At 50.3% G+C, this 14,117-nt stretch overlaps 1 protein-coding gene across 1 annotated transcript in view; it reads right to left on the minus strand.

Moving 5' to 3' along the window:
* The window catches only part of SLC25A42 (solute carrier family 25 member 42), a 46,833-nt gene extending 33,226 nt beyond the window's left edge, over positions 1-13,607 (minus strand). Inside the window, exon 1 of the mRNA XM_047776469.1 lies at positions 13,583-13,607. The gene's annotated coding sequence lies outside the window, so the exon portion shown is untranslated. The remainder of the gene's footprint in view (positions 1-13,582) is intronic.
* Positions 13,608-14,117: the final 510 nt, after the last annotated feature.

The following is a 14,117-nucleotide window of genomic DNA, read 5'->3' on the forward strand; positions in this document are numbered from 1 at the left end:
GGCTGGGAGAGGGGGCTGGGAAGTTAGTGTTTAATGGGGACAGAGTTTGGAAAGAAGGAAAAGTTCTGGAGATGGATGGTGGTGATGGCTGCACAACAGTGTGAATGTACTTCAAGCTACTGAAGGGCACACTACGAAGAAGTCTTATAAGATGGTATATTTTATGTTGTACGTCTTAACCTAATTAAAAAAGAAATTCAAGCACAGACAAAACACATCTGTGGTGATAAAGATCAGAACGGGGTTAACTTTGGGGGGTACGACAAGAAGCGGATGTGGAGAGGCCAGCTGAGGGCTTGAAATGCTCTCTATCTTCTGATCAGATTTTACGTATGAACAGATGTCCAAATTCCTTGAGCTGTACATTTATGAGTTATTCGCTTTACTGTACGTAAGGTGTAGTGCAATAAAAATGTTTTAGGAGTTCCCGTCGTGGCGCAGTGGTTAACGAATCCAAATAGGGACCATGAGGTTTCGGGTTCGATCCCTGCCCTTGCTCAGTGGGTTAACGATCCGGCGTTGCCGTAAGCTGTGGTGTAGGTCGCAGATGCGGCTCGGATCCCGTGTTGCTGTGGCTCTGCTACAGCAGTGGCTACAGCTCCGATTAGACCCCTAGCCTGGGAACCTCCATATGCCGCGGGAGCGGCCAAAGAAATGGCCAAAAAAAAAAAAAAAAAAAGTTTTAAACAGTAAAACAAAACAAAAACAAACCTTCCGGACTCCTCCCAGGCTAGGTGACCCTGAGTGTCGTATTCCTAGTTCCCAGAGGACTATGCTGGTACCTGGGGGGCGAGGTGCACTGTTCGCTACTGCTCGCCTTCCCCACCTGTGGACAATACCTGCTGAAGACTTTGGCAATGACTCAAAATGGAAAGGAGATGTTTTAAGTAGGTGGTAGGTGGGTCACAGGTGCAGTGCACACCTGGCCCCCTTCTGGAAACTGCACCCTGGGCAGCCACCCACTCTGCCCTCTATCACCTTGGAGAAGGGGGCACTGACCCTCCCTTTAACTCCAGGTACCCAGGTGACCCTGGTCAGGTCACGAGAGCTCACACTCCTGGGTTTAGGGTGCTGCAACTTTCTTTTTTTTTTTTTTTGTCTTTTTGCCTTTTCTAGGGCCGCTCCCGAGGCATATGGAGGTTCCCAGGCTAGGGGTCGAATTGGAGCAGTAGCCGCCGGCCTACACCAGAGCCACAGCAACACTGATCCTTAACCCGCTGAGCGAGGTCAGGGATTGAACGCACAACCTCATGGTTCCTAGGCGGATTTGTTAACCACTGAGCCAAGACAGGAGCTCTGACTATTATTACTATTTTTTTTTGTCTTTTTGTCTTTTTCTAGGGCTGCACCTATGGCATAGGAAGTTTCCCAGGCCAGGGGGCTAATCGGAGCTGTAGCTGCCAGCCTATGCCACAGCCACAGCAACACCAGATCCTTGTCCCACTGAGCGAGGCCGGGAATCGAACCCTCAACCTCACAGTTCCTAGTTGGATTTGTTTCCGCTGAGCCATGACAGGAACTCCTGGGTGCTGCAACTTTCGAGGGAGCTCCCTGTGCTGGACGAGTCTTCTTTCTCCAGGGAGGGGAAGCAATAATGCCCAAGGGCAATCAAGCAGAGCCAAGGCCAGGAGCGGGAGACAGAGGCCTGCAGACTTGGGGTGTCCTGGGACCCAACAGGGTGGAAAGAACCCAGAAGGTGCACTCGGGCTTTTCCACCCTGGAGCTCATGAGGCCAGTTTGGGATGGATTTCTCTCCTCCGAACCTCCCAGAGCCCTGAACTATTTATTTCCCTGACACCCCTCCAGCCCTATGCTGTATTTCCAACTACAGATGATGGCATCCTGTAGGTGCCCTTAACAAGTACCCACGAACTAGGATGTAGGTGCCAGAGTCTTCCTCAGGGATGGGGTATGAACCAGGGGCCAGGTACGGAAGGGCCACCCCCACACTCCATGAGTGAGTGATGTTTGTTTTTGCAGCCAAGCCCCAAAGAACAAACATTCATCTTTTCCTTCTTTTCTTTTCTTTTTTTCCTTTTTTTTTTGTCTTTTGTCCTTTTAGGGCCACACCAGCAGCATATGGAGGTCCCCAGGCTAGGGGTCTAATCTGAGCTATAGCTGCCAGCCTATCTATGCCAGAGCCACAGCAACGCCAGATCCGAGCCATGTCTGTGACCTACACGACAGCTCACGGCAACGCTGGATACTTAACCCACTGAGCAAGGCCAGGGATGGAACCCGAAACTGCATGGTTCCTAGTCGGATTTGTTTCCACTGCGCCATGGCAGAACTCCCATTCATCTTTTCACAAGCTATTTCTGTACGACACTTCAAACAAAAAGTAAAGTGAAGTGTGGTTGAGGGAGGAGTGTGATGCAGTAATACAACTTACCGAACAGCACTGTCTTAAGAAACATGAACCTGGGGTCACAGGATTTTAGGTAGCCCAGCCTATGAGCCCCACGTTGTAGGTGCTCCATGTCGGCTGTCCTAACACACATACACACAGAGACACACAGGCAGCTCCCTGACCAGGGCCACTAGTCATGTCAGCATGTGCTTGGGGTCACCACACAGCTGTACACTCCACCCCATAGGACAAGGTAAATGTTTGCACAAACAAGAGGGGAAGATTTTTCTTTTCTTTCTTTTTTTTTTTTTTTTTTTTTGCTTTTTTAGGGCCACACCCATGGCACATGGAGGTTCCAGGCTAGGGGTTGAATCAGAGCTATAGCTGCAGGCCTACCCACAGCCACAGAAACGCCAGATCCTAGCTACATTTGAGACCTACACCACAGCTCACAGCAATGCTGGATCCTTAACCCACTGAGCAAGGCCAGGGATTGAAACTGCATCCTCATAGATCCTAGTCAGATACGTTTCCGCTGCACCATGAAAAGAACTCTAAGAGGGCAGTTTCTTGGGAAATGGAACCTATAAGCAGCCATGGAACAGATCCCGTAACCTCTTGGTAAATGGAAGCCAATTATCATCCTATCTGCCTGCTGATAAAGGCTGTTTTCTTTTCCAGTTAATGGACCTAATAGAGGGGAAACAGTTTACATAATGGCCATTCCCTGTCAACCCTGACCCAACTGGCTGCTGTGTGTTTCTCCCTGCTGCAGGTCCTTCTGTATGTAAGCCTTTCAGACACACTCTGGTCATTGCAATCCTGTGCTGCAGCCTCTATGGGTCAGACATCCATTTCCTGAAAGATCCGGAATAGTCTATGGGCAATCACTGTCCTTGGTCATTGCAGACAGTATGCTGCCTACCACCTGTGGCCAACTGCATGTGCAGTGACTTAAAACAAACAGGCACTCCCTAGGCTAAGAGGGTGCACTTGGTTAATACTCTTACCCCAAAGCCTTGTGTTCCTAACACACGGAGCCCAGCACAGTGCTCGCATTTACTCAATTATCTGCTGGGTGAGTGAATTAATTCTGCTCTGGCTACACTCCTCATCCTATTCCCCATGCCTAGAAAACTCCTCTGCATCCTTCAAAGCCCATCCTAAATGTCCTGGCCTCACCTCCCTAATGTTAACTGCTCTGTCATGAACTGAAGACTCTGTGGTTCCTGCTGTGCTGGGAGGGGCTGCTTCCCACTCAGCTTCCCCGGGCTAGCCTGGCATCCTTGGAAGGCAAGGGCCTGGGTCACACTTACTGTTTGTGCCTACCAAAGAGCCAGAGGTATACATGTAAAGACAGGAATGTCTTCCTGCCCTTTAGGCATCATATACCCAGGAGCAGGAGTGCACCCCTTCTGTCATTGTATGCTTCATTCCTCAAGTGGGAAGATGCCCAAGAGGCTCCTTGCCATGCCAAGCTAAGACACAGTCTAGCATGTGAGTTTGGATGTGTTACTAAACCTTCCTGGGCCTCAGTTTCCTCCTCTGTCACTACCTTCTGATGCTGGTGCTACTCAAGTGGGTCACCAGTGTTGCTAAGTATCATTCTCCCTGACAAGAAGTCAGATGGAGGTGACATCACTTGGCCCTATTGAGCAGGCCTCCCCAGCTCCCATGACTCACCATTTAGCCTGCATGCCTCCAGGCTGGGGCCTCCAAGCAGGCTGAGGATTGGTCTGTGGCATCCAGCCCGACTCTGCCTCTTCCAGGTTCATCTCTCCCCAAATTTGGCTAGCAGCACCCCACTACGCATCAAATGATGGTAGTTTAGGAAGTGCCTGCTTTCCACCAAGCACTCAGCCGTGCCCATTACAGCTGGCAGCGCAGTCTCCAACTCCAGCATTCAGGGATAATCAACATTTGGCTCTGACCAATGTACTCCAGACAAAAGGGGCTCACATGCTTCAAACCTGCCTGTTCTTCAAAGCCTGGCTCTTATGCACCCCATCACTACGGGGAGGCTAAAGCAGCCACTGGCTAAGGTGAGAGCAGCAACACTGCAAGCCACGTGCTCCCCCTCATCCCCTCCCCTCTCATGGCTGCAGAGACCTGCCTGAAACAGGGGAGGAACAGGGTCTCAAATAACCCCCCAGCTCTACACCACTCTGCCAGGTATTTCCAGGAGTGCCTGTCCCACAATCTCTAGGGACACTAGTGCATGAAGGAAACAGGGTGCATGATACTGAATCCTCTCACACAGATCATGCTTATGTTCTTAGCTATATACATATATTTTTTGGCCAAACCCCAGCATATGGAAGCTTCTGGGCCAGCAATCAAATCTGAGCCACAGCTGTGGCAATGCAGAATCCTTTACCTATTGTGCTAGGGCTGGGGATCAAACCTGCACCACCACAGAGACAATGCCAGATCCTTAACATGATGTGCCACAGCAGGAACTCCCTTAGCTGTACTTTTATTTTGTTTTATTTTACTTTTTTTTGCTTTTTAGGGCCACACCGGAGGCATATGGAGATTCCCAGGCTAGGAGTTGAATGGGAGCTACAGCTGCTGGCCTATGCCACAGGCATGGTAATGCAGGATCCGAGCCACGTCTGCACCCTACACCACAGTTCACGGCAATGCCGGATCCTCAACCCACTGAGCAAGGTCAGGGATTGAACCCACAATCTCATGGTTACCAGATGGATTGTGCCACTGGTTTCCACTATGCCACAATGAGAAGTCCTTATTTTACTTTTTTGACCACACTTGTGGCATGTGGAAGTTTCTGGGCCAGGGATCGAACCCGTGCCATAGCAGTGACCCAAGTTGCTGCAGTGACAATACCAGATCCATAACCTGCTGTGCCACCAGGGAACTCCAGCTGTACTTTTTTTTTTGTTTTTTAGGGCGACACCACAGCACACGGAAGTTCCCAGGCCAGGGCTTGATTTTGAGCTGTAGTTGACAGCCTACTCCACAGCTAGCAACGCCAGATCCAAGATGCGTCTGCGACCGACACTGCAGTTCACAGCAACAGCAGATGCTTAACCCACTAAGTGAGGCCAGGGATCGAACTCACATCTTCATGGATACTAGTCAGGTTCAGTAGCGCAGAGCCACAACTCCTGTACTTTTAATTCTTTAATTTTTTGGGGGGGGATGGAGGGATTGTCCTCACTCACAGCATGCAGAAGTACTGCACGAACCCATGCCACAGCAGTGACAACACTGGATCCTTAACCTGCTGAGGCCCCAGACAACTTCTTTAATTCTTTAATTTTATATGAAGTTTTACACAACACTAATGAATTGATTAATTAATACTTAATTGAGGGAGTTCCTGTCCTGGATCAGTGGCTAACGAATCCAACTAGCATCCATGAGGATTTGGGTTTGATCCCTGGCCTCGCTCAGTGGGTTAAGGATCCGGTGTTGTCGTGAGCTGTGTGTAGGTTGCAGGCGTGGCTTGGATCTGGTGTTGCTGTGGCTGTGGTATAGGCCAGCAGTTGCAGCTCCGATTAGACCCCTAACCTGGGAACCTCCATATGCTGTGGGTGCAGCCCTAAAAAGACAAAAAAAAAAATCTTAATTGAAACATACATATTCACTTTTCCAACTTATCCCATGGCAAAGGCATGCAGCCCAGAGATAAGAGCAATGGCTCTGACATCTGTCTGGAGCTCTGTGCTGGCAAGTTTCAATGGAAACTTTGACACAACTCACAAAATAGGTCTCCCATCCTGGTCCGCATCTCACAGCTGGGGAGACACAGGTGATCTGAGGCTCTGAGCTTGGGTTTACTGACTATAGCTTGCCCACAGCAGCCAGCTTTCGATGTGAGGCCCTCTCCTGCATCTCTTGCCAGCACCAAGGACTAGGTCCTTCAACTTAGTCTGTTCTCTGGACCCTCTCGTGCTCCCCAGCCCCTTGGCCATCTCTTGGGTCCCATGACATCCAGGCTCACAGACTTCCTCTGTTTTTTTTTTTTTTTTTTTTGGTCTTTTTGCTATTTCTTGGGCCACTCCCATGGCATATGGAGGTTCCCAGGCTAGGGGTTGAATCGGAGCTGCAGCCACCGGCCTACACCAGAACCACAGCAACGCTGGATCTGAGCCATGTCTGCAACCTACACCACAGCTCACGGCAACACCGGATCGTTAACCCACTGAGCAAGGGCAGGGACCGAACCCACAACCTCATGATTCCTAGTCAGACTCGCCAACCACTGCGCCACAACGGGAACTCCCAGACGTCCTCTGTTCACAACAGTTTGCCACCTGGCGAACTCCTTGCTGGCTCTCAGGTCTCCAGGAGCTTCCCTAGCCCCTGGAATTAACACCCCCAGCCTCTGCTCAGGATCAATCAATTATAACACCCCCAATCATTTGGGGAAGGTCTGATCCATGTCCATGTCCCCTATCTTTCCGAGTCTGTGTTTCTGCCTTCTCTGCATGAGGGATTGTATGGACTACGGAACAACTATGTTGTAAGGCTTCAACTTTGTGCCACTCTTGGAGGCTGTGCTGGCGGTAGTGTTCCAGGATGCTGTATATACGTTCATGGCAAACAGTGGCTGAAAGCATGGTGCTATGGATGACTTGTTTGAAGGAGGACAAGAATCTAGATTCAGGACAACCTAGGCCTGTTCCAGCTTCCCCATGTTCTCCATATATTCTTTGGGAAAAGGCCCCTGAAGCCTGGAACACTCTGAAACTGGGATGATTTTGGAGTTCCTGTTGTGGTGCAGCAGAAACAAATCCAACTAGGAAACATGAGGTTGCGGGTTCAATCCCTGGCCTCGCCCAGTGGGTTAAGGAGCTGGTGTTGCCGTGAGCTGTGGTGTAGGTTGCAGACGTGGCTCACATCTGGTGTTGCTGTGGCTGTGGCCGGCAGCTGTAGTTCCAATTAGACCCTAGCCTAGGAACCTCCATATGCTGCAGGTGTGGCCCTAAAAAGCAAAAAAAAAAAAAAAAAAATCTGGGATGATATAAAACCAAGCTCATAGCTTGGTAAGCACATGCCAAGGGGAGGCAAGGAGCAAAAAGAAGACATAACGTTCACTTGTCCAGGTCCTTGATAGCTCTGAGCAGATGCCACCATTTTCTAGCAGGGAGGCGGGTGAGCAAGGGAGTCAACAGAGGCTCCACACATACGCCATCTGGAGGGGCTGGGAAGTGTGCGCTGACCTACCAGCCTCATCTCGTCCGAAACAGCAGAGGCAGCTGAATAAGCCCTTCCCTGAATAACGCCCTCACAGGAATGCAGGCTTCACAGCTGTAGGGGTTGAATGAGGTCTCCCCAAGTTTCTGGCCACCCAGAACCTCAGAAAGTGACCTTATTTGGAAATAGGGTTTTTGCAGGTGTAATGAGTTAAGGATATCAGGATGAGATCATCTTGGATTTGATGGGTGCCCAACGATAGATGTCCTTATAAGAGGACACACACGCACAGGAAAGAAGGCCATTTGGAGATGGAGGCGGGGATTATGGTGATGTGGTCGCAAGCCAAAGAACTCAAGGACTGCTGGCAGCCACCAGAGCCATGGAAAGATTCTCCTTCAGGGAACCTCTGCTATCTTGGTTTTGGCTGCTGTGACAAAATACCACAGACTGGTACAACAGAGATGTATCTCTCACAGTTCTGGAGGCTGGGAAGTCTAAGATCAGGGTGCCAGCAGATTTGGTATCTGTTCAGAATGCTCTTCCTGGTTCACAGGTGGCCACTTTTCTGTGTCCTCACATAGCAGAAGGGGTGAGGGAATTCTCTGAGGCCTTGTTCATTCATGACAGCTCCACCCTCATAACCTAATCACTGGCCCAAACCCCACCTCCTAATACCATCGCACTGGGGATTAAGTTTCAACATATGGATATTAGAGGAGACACAAGCATTCATTCAGCCTATAGCACCTACAAACACCTCGATTTTTATTTTTTTTTAATTTATTTTTATTTTGTCTTTTGAGGGCTGCACCCGTGGCACATGGAGGTTCCCAGGCTAGGGGTCTAATCGGACCCACTGGCCTACACCACAGCCACAGCAATACCAGATCCGAGCTGCATCTGCAACCTATACCACAGCTCACGGCACACCAGATCCTTAATCCACTCATAGAGGCCAGGGATCAACCCGCAACCACATGGTTCCTAGTCAGATTCGTTTCCGCCGTGCCACAATGGGAACTCCTTGATTTTGATTTTTATTTTACTTTGTGGCAGCATCTGTAGCATATGGAAGTTCCTGGGCCAGGGACTGAAACTGAGCCACAGCTTCAACTCATGCTGCAGCTGTAGCAAAGCTGGATCCTTCTAAGCCACTGTGCTGGGCTGGGGATCGAACCCCACATCTCTGTAGCGACCTGAGACACTGCAGTCAGATTCTTAACCCACTGCGCCACAGTGGGAACTCCCAACACCTTGATTTTCAACTTACGAATTCCACAACAGTGACAGAATAAAAATTCGTTGTTCTAAGCCACCCAGTTTGTGGTAATTTGTTATGACAGCCCCAGGACTTTAATACAGCAGGAGTCTGAAACCAAACCTCCCAAGTGTGTGCTGTCCCTTGCCTAGTGATCAGTTTATGACCACCACTCCCTAGATTTCATAGGCTGTCCTGCTGGCAGAGTTTCAACAGAAAACCTGGCTTCTCTTGATCTTTGCTGAGACTCTAGAACCCAAGCACTCAGCTCTAGCAAAGGGTGTTCAGTAAAGAAAACAAATGGTGGAGTTCCTGCTCTGACACAACAGGATGGGCATCGTCTCTGCAGCACCAGGACACAGGTTCGATCCCCAGCCCAACACAGTGGGTTAAGGGATCCCACTGCCACAGCTGTGGTGTAGGTTGCAGCTGTGGCTCAGAACTGATCCCTGGCCCAGGAACTCTATATGCTGTGGGGTGGTGAAAAAAAAAAAAAAGAAAGAAAGAAAGAAAGAAAACAAATGTTGAGGCGTTCTCACTAGGGCACAATGGGTTAAGAATCTGACTACAGCAGCTCAGGTTGCTGCAGAGGCATGGGTTCCATCCCTGGCCAGTGCAGTGTGTTAAAGGATCTGGTGTTGCCGCTTGCCAGTTGTGCTGGTTTGCAGCTGCAGCTTGGATTCAGTCCGTGGCCTGGGAACGTCCATATGCCAAAGGTGTGGTCATTTGAAAAAAAGAAAAAAGAAAACAAATGTTGACAAGCATATTTTATTTTTGTCTTTTGTCTTTTTAGGGCTCCACCTGAAGCACATGGAGGTTCCCAGGCTAGGGGTCTAATCAGAGCTGTAGCCGCCAGCCTACACCAGAGCCACAGCAATGCAGGATCCGAGCCGCGTCTGCGACCCATACCACAGCTCACAGCAACACCAGATCCTTCTTAACCCACTGAGCAAGGCCAGGGATCGAACCAACAACCTCATGGTTCCTAGTCAGATTCGTTAACCACTGAGCCACGACGGGAACTCCGACAAGCATATTTTAAAAATAAATAGCACAGTGACTGCTGTGGCAACATTCTACTTCTTGTTTTTGTTTTGCTTTTGAAGGCCTCACCATCGGCATATGGAAGTTCCCAGGCTAGGGGTCGAATGGGAGCTCTGGTTGCCAGCCTATATATACTACAGCCATAGCAACTCGGGATCCAAGCCGCATCTGCAACCTACACCACAGCTCACAGCTGGATACTTAACCCACTGAGTGAGGCCAGGGATGGAACCCACATCTTCACGGATACTAGCAGGATTCATTTCCACTATAATACAATGGGAACTCCAACACTCTACTTCTTAAACTGGGTGTTAGTTCTTTAATTTGTTAGTTCTAGTTAATTCTTTCTACCTTCTTTCTCTTCATGTGCACATTACATACTTTGATTATGAAGAAGTATTGCACACTAAAATAAAAAATACAATGCATTTTTTTTCTTTTTTTTCCTCTTGTAGGGCCGCACCTGCAGCATATGGAGGTTCCCAGGCTAGGGGTCAAATCGAAGCTACAGCTGCCGGCCTACACCACAGCCACAGCAATGCCCTGATCCTTAACCTTAACACTGGATCCTTAACCCACTGATCGAGACCAGGGATCGAACCCCCAACCTCATGGTTCCTAGTCAGATTTGTTTCCGCTGTGCCACGACAGGAACTCTGAAAATACAATGCATTTTTTAAAAATGCTGGCTGGCAAAACCCAAACAAGCTAACGGCTTTAATCACCTCAATATTCCTCTAATGTCTAATTACCAAAACAGAAGAGGAAAACAGAAAATGGGATGACACGTGGGAAAAGGCCTGCTGCCCCCCAGCTGATGACTCCCTCCACCTGGTACCAATAATGGGAAAACCATTGACAGCTCAAGATGACTTCCCAAACAGATTTTACACCTGACTTGTCTCAATCTCATCTGACCCCCTCATTGTTCTGGCAGATCCAAGTGAAGGAGAAAAAAAATAACGGCCAATATCTCAGACCTTCCCTCCTGGGACTCCGGGTGATGCCTGCATCTTTTTCTTTAGAAAAGATGGCCTCCCCCACCTCTCCCCAACCCCTTCACCCCCTGTCCCATAACCCCAGGGTTTCCTTCAAAGCTTGGCAGAGGAGGGACTCAGATATTTCTAGGACTGAACTTTAGACCTCGAAAGAGAAACAGAAATCTAATATTTCATCACCATGCCACAGGCCAGAACACCTAAGAGATACGTAGGAAGATTGGAGAGACCAGAACACTTGGTAACAACTGTCCTGGGCTCTGGGGGAGGAAACAGGCATTCCAACTTCACAGCTGAGAGAATACGGATGACAGCACAGATTCCACAGAGGAACATTAACCATTTAAATGGACATGTCCTTTGGCCTGGCCACTCCTGGGAAGTTGCTGCAGTTGGATGTTAAACTCCATGAAGACAGAGAGGACTGTGCGCTGCTGGAGCCCCATACATGTTCACTACGTAGGTATTTGCTCCTGCAAGGTTCTATCTATTAATTGCATCTTGGTTTGTAAAAGCAGACTAAGAGTGACAACTTAAAAAGCCGCCAGCAAGGGACTAGTTATAAAATCATCCACCCTTTTGATAAAATCTTATACAAATTTACCAGTGGTTTAAAAGGGGTGGTGAGGGGGGATATACACCCCTCCCCTAGAGCCATTAGACTATCTCTGGAAGGGAACATTATTAGATAGGAGGAATTATTAACAATGAGGGCCCCCAGAGGGGGATGGGGTACAGCCCTATGGAGAGACCTGCCAGGTTTTTACTCTTACATCCTATGTACTGTTTGATTTTATTTATTTTTTTACTAAGTACATCGATTACTTTGTCAAAGTTTATTCATATATTCACAGTGTGTTTGTATATACAACATATGCACATACATACATATATAAAATGTGTGTATGTGTATATATGTACATCTACATATATATACATACACATACACATACAAACACAAACACGCACACAATTTAAATGACTCCTTTTGAACTTGGACAGAAAACCCCAATGGCTTCAGTTTCCACAGGAGAAGCTGAAGGTGAAAAAACCCTCCAGAACATTCCAGCATCATTTTTGCAGGGGAAGCCAGGAGAGAGGTAAGAAATATTATGCAAGCCTTACAGGAAACAGCACATTACTGCTTTTTTGACAACAAAACCTTCTTCCTTGTTGTACACTTGCAAATCACACACCAGAGAACTTGAAAAGTTCCAGAAAAATCTTTATCCCCAGCACCATGCCAGGCTCCAGTTTTGTAGTTATCTCTAAGCGGCTGAAACATTAGCTTTCTTACTGTGAAGAGTGTTTCCTTACTCTCTTGGTTCATCATCTTCCAGGACCCAAGGAGTTCCCCCGGGTCAACGAGGGGTCTGCAAGATCTGGCCCGGCAAGTCCCCACCCCTACCCCCACGCGACCCTACCGGCCGGGCCAGTGGCACTTTGGGTGTTGAAGCCCAGTTCCAACAGCGCCCCGCCTCCACTAGCTACAGGGCTCTGAGACACATGCTCAGCAAACGACTGGGGCCACCCCTTCCAGCTCAGTCTTTCCGGACCTAGTCAAAGTCATGACTCCTAAGGAACAGCTGCAAGGAGGGTGGGGGGTCCCCTCCCCTGCCAACCCCACAGAGATGAACACAACAGATGGGCAAAAATGGGGTTGGCCCACAGAGAAGGGTCAGCAGCCATGCTCAGGAAGGTGTGGGCAATGCCTCCCCAATTAAATCGCTTTAGATTTGTTGCTGGTAAAAAGGAGATAATTCCGGTTTGTCTGGCTGAAGGGATTATTCTAAGCCCGGAAATCACTTTATAGACCGCCATAAATGAAAAAATATCTGGGTGGGCTTTTCTTGGGGATTGTGTGTGTGGAGGGTGCAGTGATCCTGAGATAGCAAAGCTTGGGTGAATGTTGGAAAACCTGGGGAAATTGGGAAGGACTATGGAGGGGGCACAAATACACCTGTATATGGACGGAAGTAAGGGTGGGTGCACAGACTAGGGATGTGCGAGTGAAGAGAGGGCTGCAAGGGGCAGAGGGCAAGTGTGTGCAAGTGTTGGGGAGTATCTGAGGGCAATGACCCAGATTACTTAAGGGAGGGGGCAGTGAGAGGGTCATAGTCCTGGGTATGAGAAAGCTGGTGAGGAGATAGGAACGGGTCTAGATGTGAATGGGGGACGGTAAATTTGGGGTGACAGGCTCAGGTATGGGTGTGGAGGTACAAGCCCAGGTGTGGTATCGAGGGGGACGGAAAGGAGGGTGGAGACTACCCAGTGGTGTGGGGGTGTCATCAGGGACGGACTGAGACGACATGGGAGGCATTCGTGAGCAGGGGCGAGTGTCAGGTGTGTAAGGGGGAATATGAGTGGGAGCATAGACTCAGATGCGTGAGGGGGTGCAGGCTCAACTGTGCGGGGAGCCTGGGGGCATGGCCCCAGGGGGGTGGGGGATGTCAGCAAGGCGGACAGTCTTAGGTATATAAGGGGAGATGTCAACGAGAATGGATGTGATGTCAGGTGTGTGGGGTCTGACAGCGAGAGTCTCACATCCGGCTGGGGGCCCTCAGGGGACACCAGACGCGGGACGTGGAGGTCGGGAGGGTGGGCTTTAACCTCTTCCAGTCCCGGTGATGCTGCTGTCACGCCCCGCCTCGTCTGCCCTCGTTCCAGGCCCATGACAGAACTGTGCATCGCCCTAGGTCGGCCCGAAGGGCGCGGGCCCCCCTACGCCTGCGCCACCCCACGCCCCCCGTGCCCCCTCACCGGCTGGGAAGCGTCGCCGCCGCCGCTGCCGCCGCCACCTCCAGCCGCCACAGCCCCGCCTCGCGCACTCTCGGCGCGCGCCGCGGGAGGGGTCCACGCTGTACTCCGATTGGCTGCCTGCTGGCCAACCATCTCTGAAGACGGCGGATATTGGTGAGCATGAAGCGGACGGGCAGCCCTTGCAGCCAATAACTGGGGGATAGAGGCGGGGCTGTTGGGAGAGGCTGCGGGTCCCGGGGGTGCCCTGCTGGGTGTGAGGAGCTGGGAGGCGAGGGCCTGTAGGCAGGAGAAGATTGGAGCCCTCGGAGAAGATGGGCAGCCCCAAGAACCAATCGCTTGGGAGAAAGGGCGGGTCTCCAAAGAAGCTGGCGCGACTGGCAGCGAGGAACGGAGGGCGTAGCCCGGAGGGCGACGGAGATTGGCTGCGAAGCCAAAGACAGGCAGGGCCGGCGACCAGTCGCGAGGGCCGTGGGCGGTGCGCCCTGGACCAGACTTTGGAGCAAAGGAGGTGTAGAGTTTGGCCCTGAGCACTGTG

Source organism: Phacochoerus africanus, chromosome 4 (genome assembly GCF_016906955.1).
Source record: "Phacochoerus africanus isolate WHEZ1 chromosome 4, ROS_Pafr_v1, whole genome shotgun sequence".
NCBI classification, from domain to species: domain Eukaryota; kingdom Metazoa; phylum Chordata; class Mammalia; order Artiodactyla; family Suidae; genus Phacochoerus; species Phacochoerus africanus.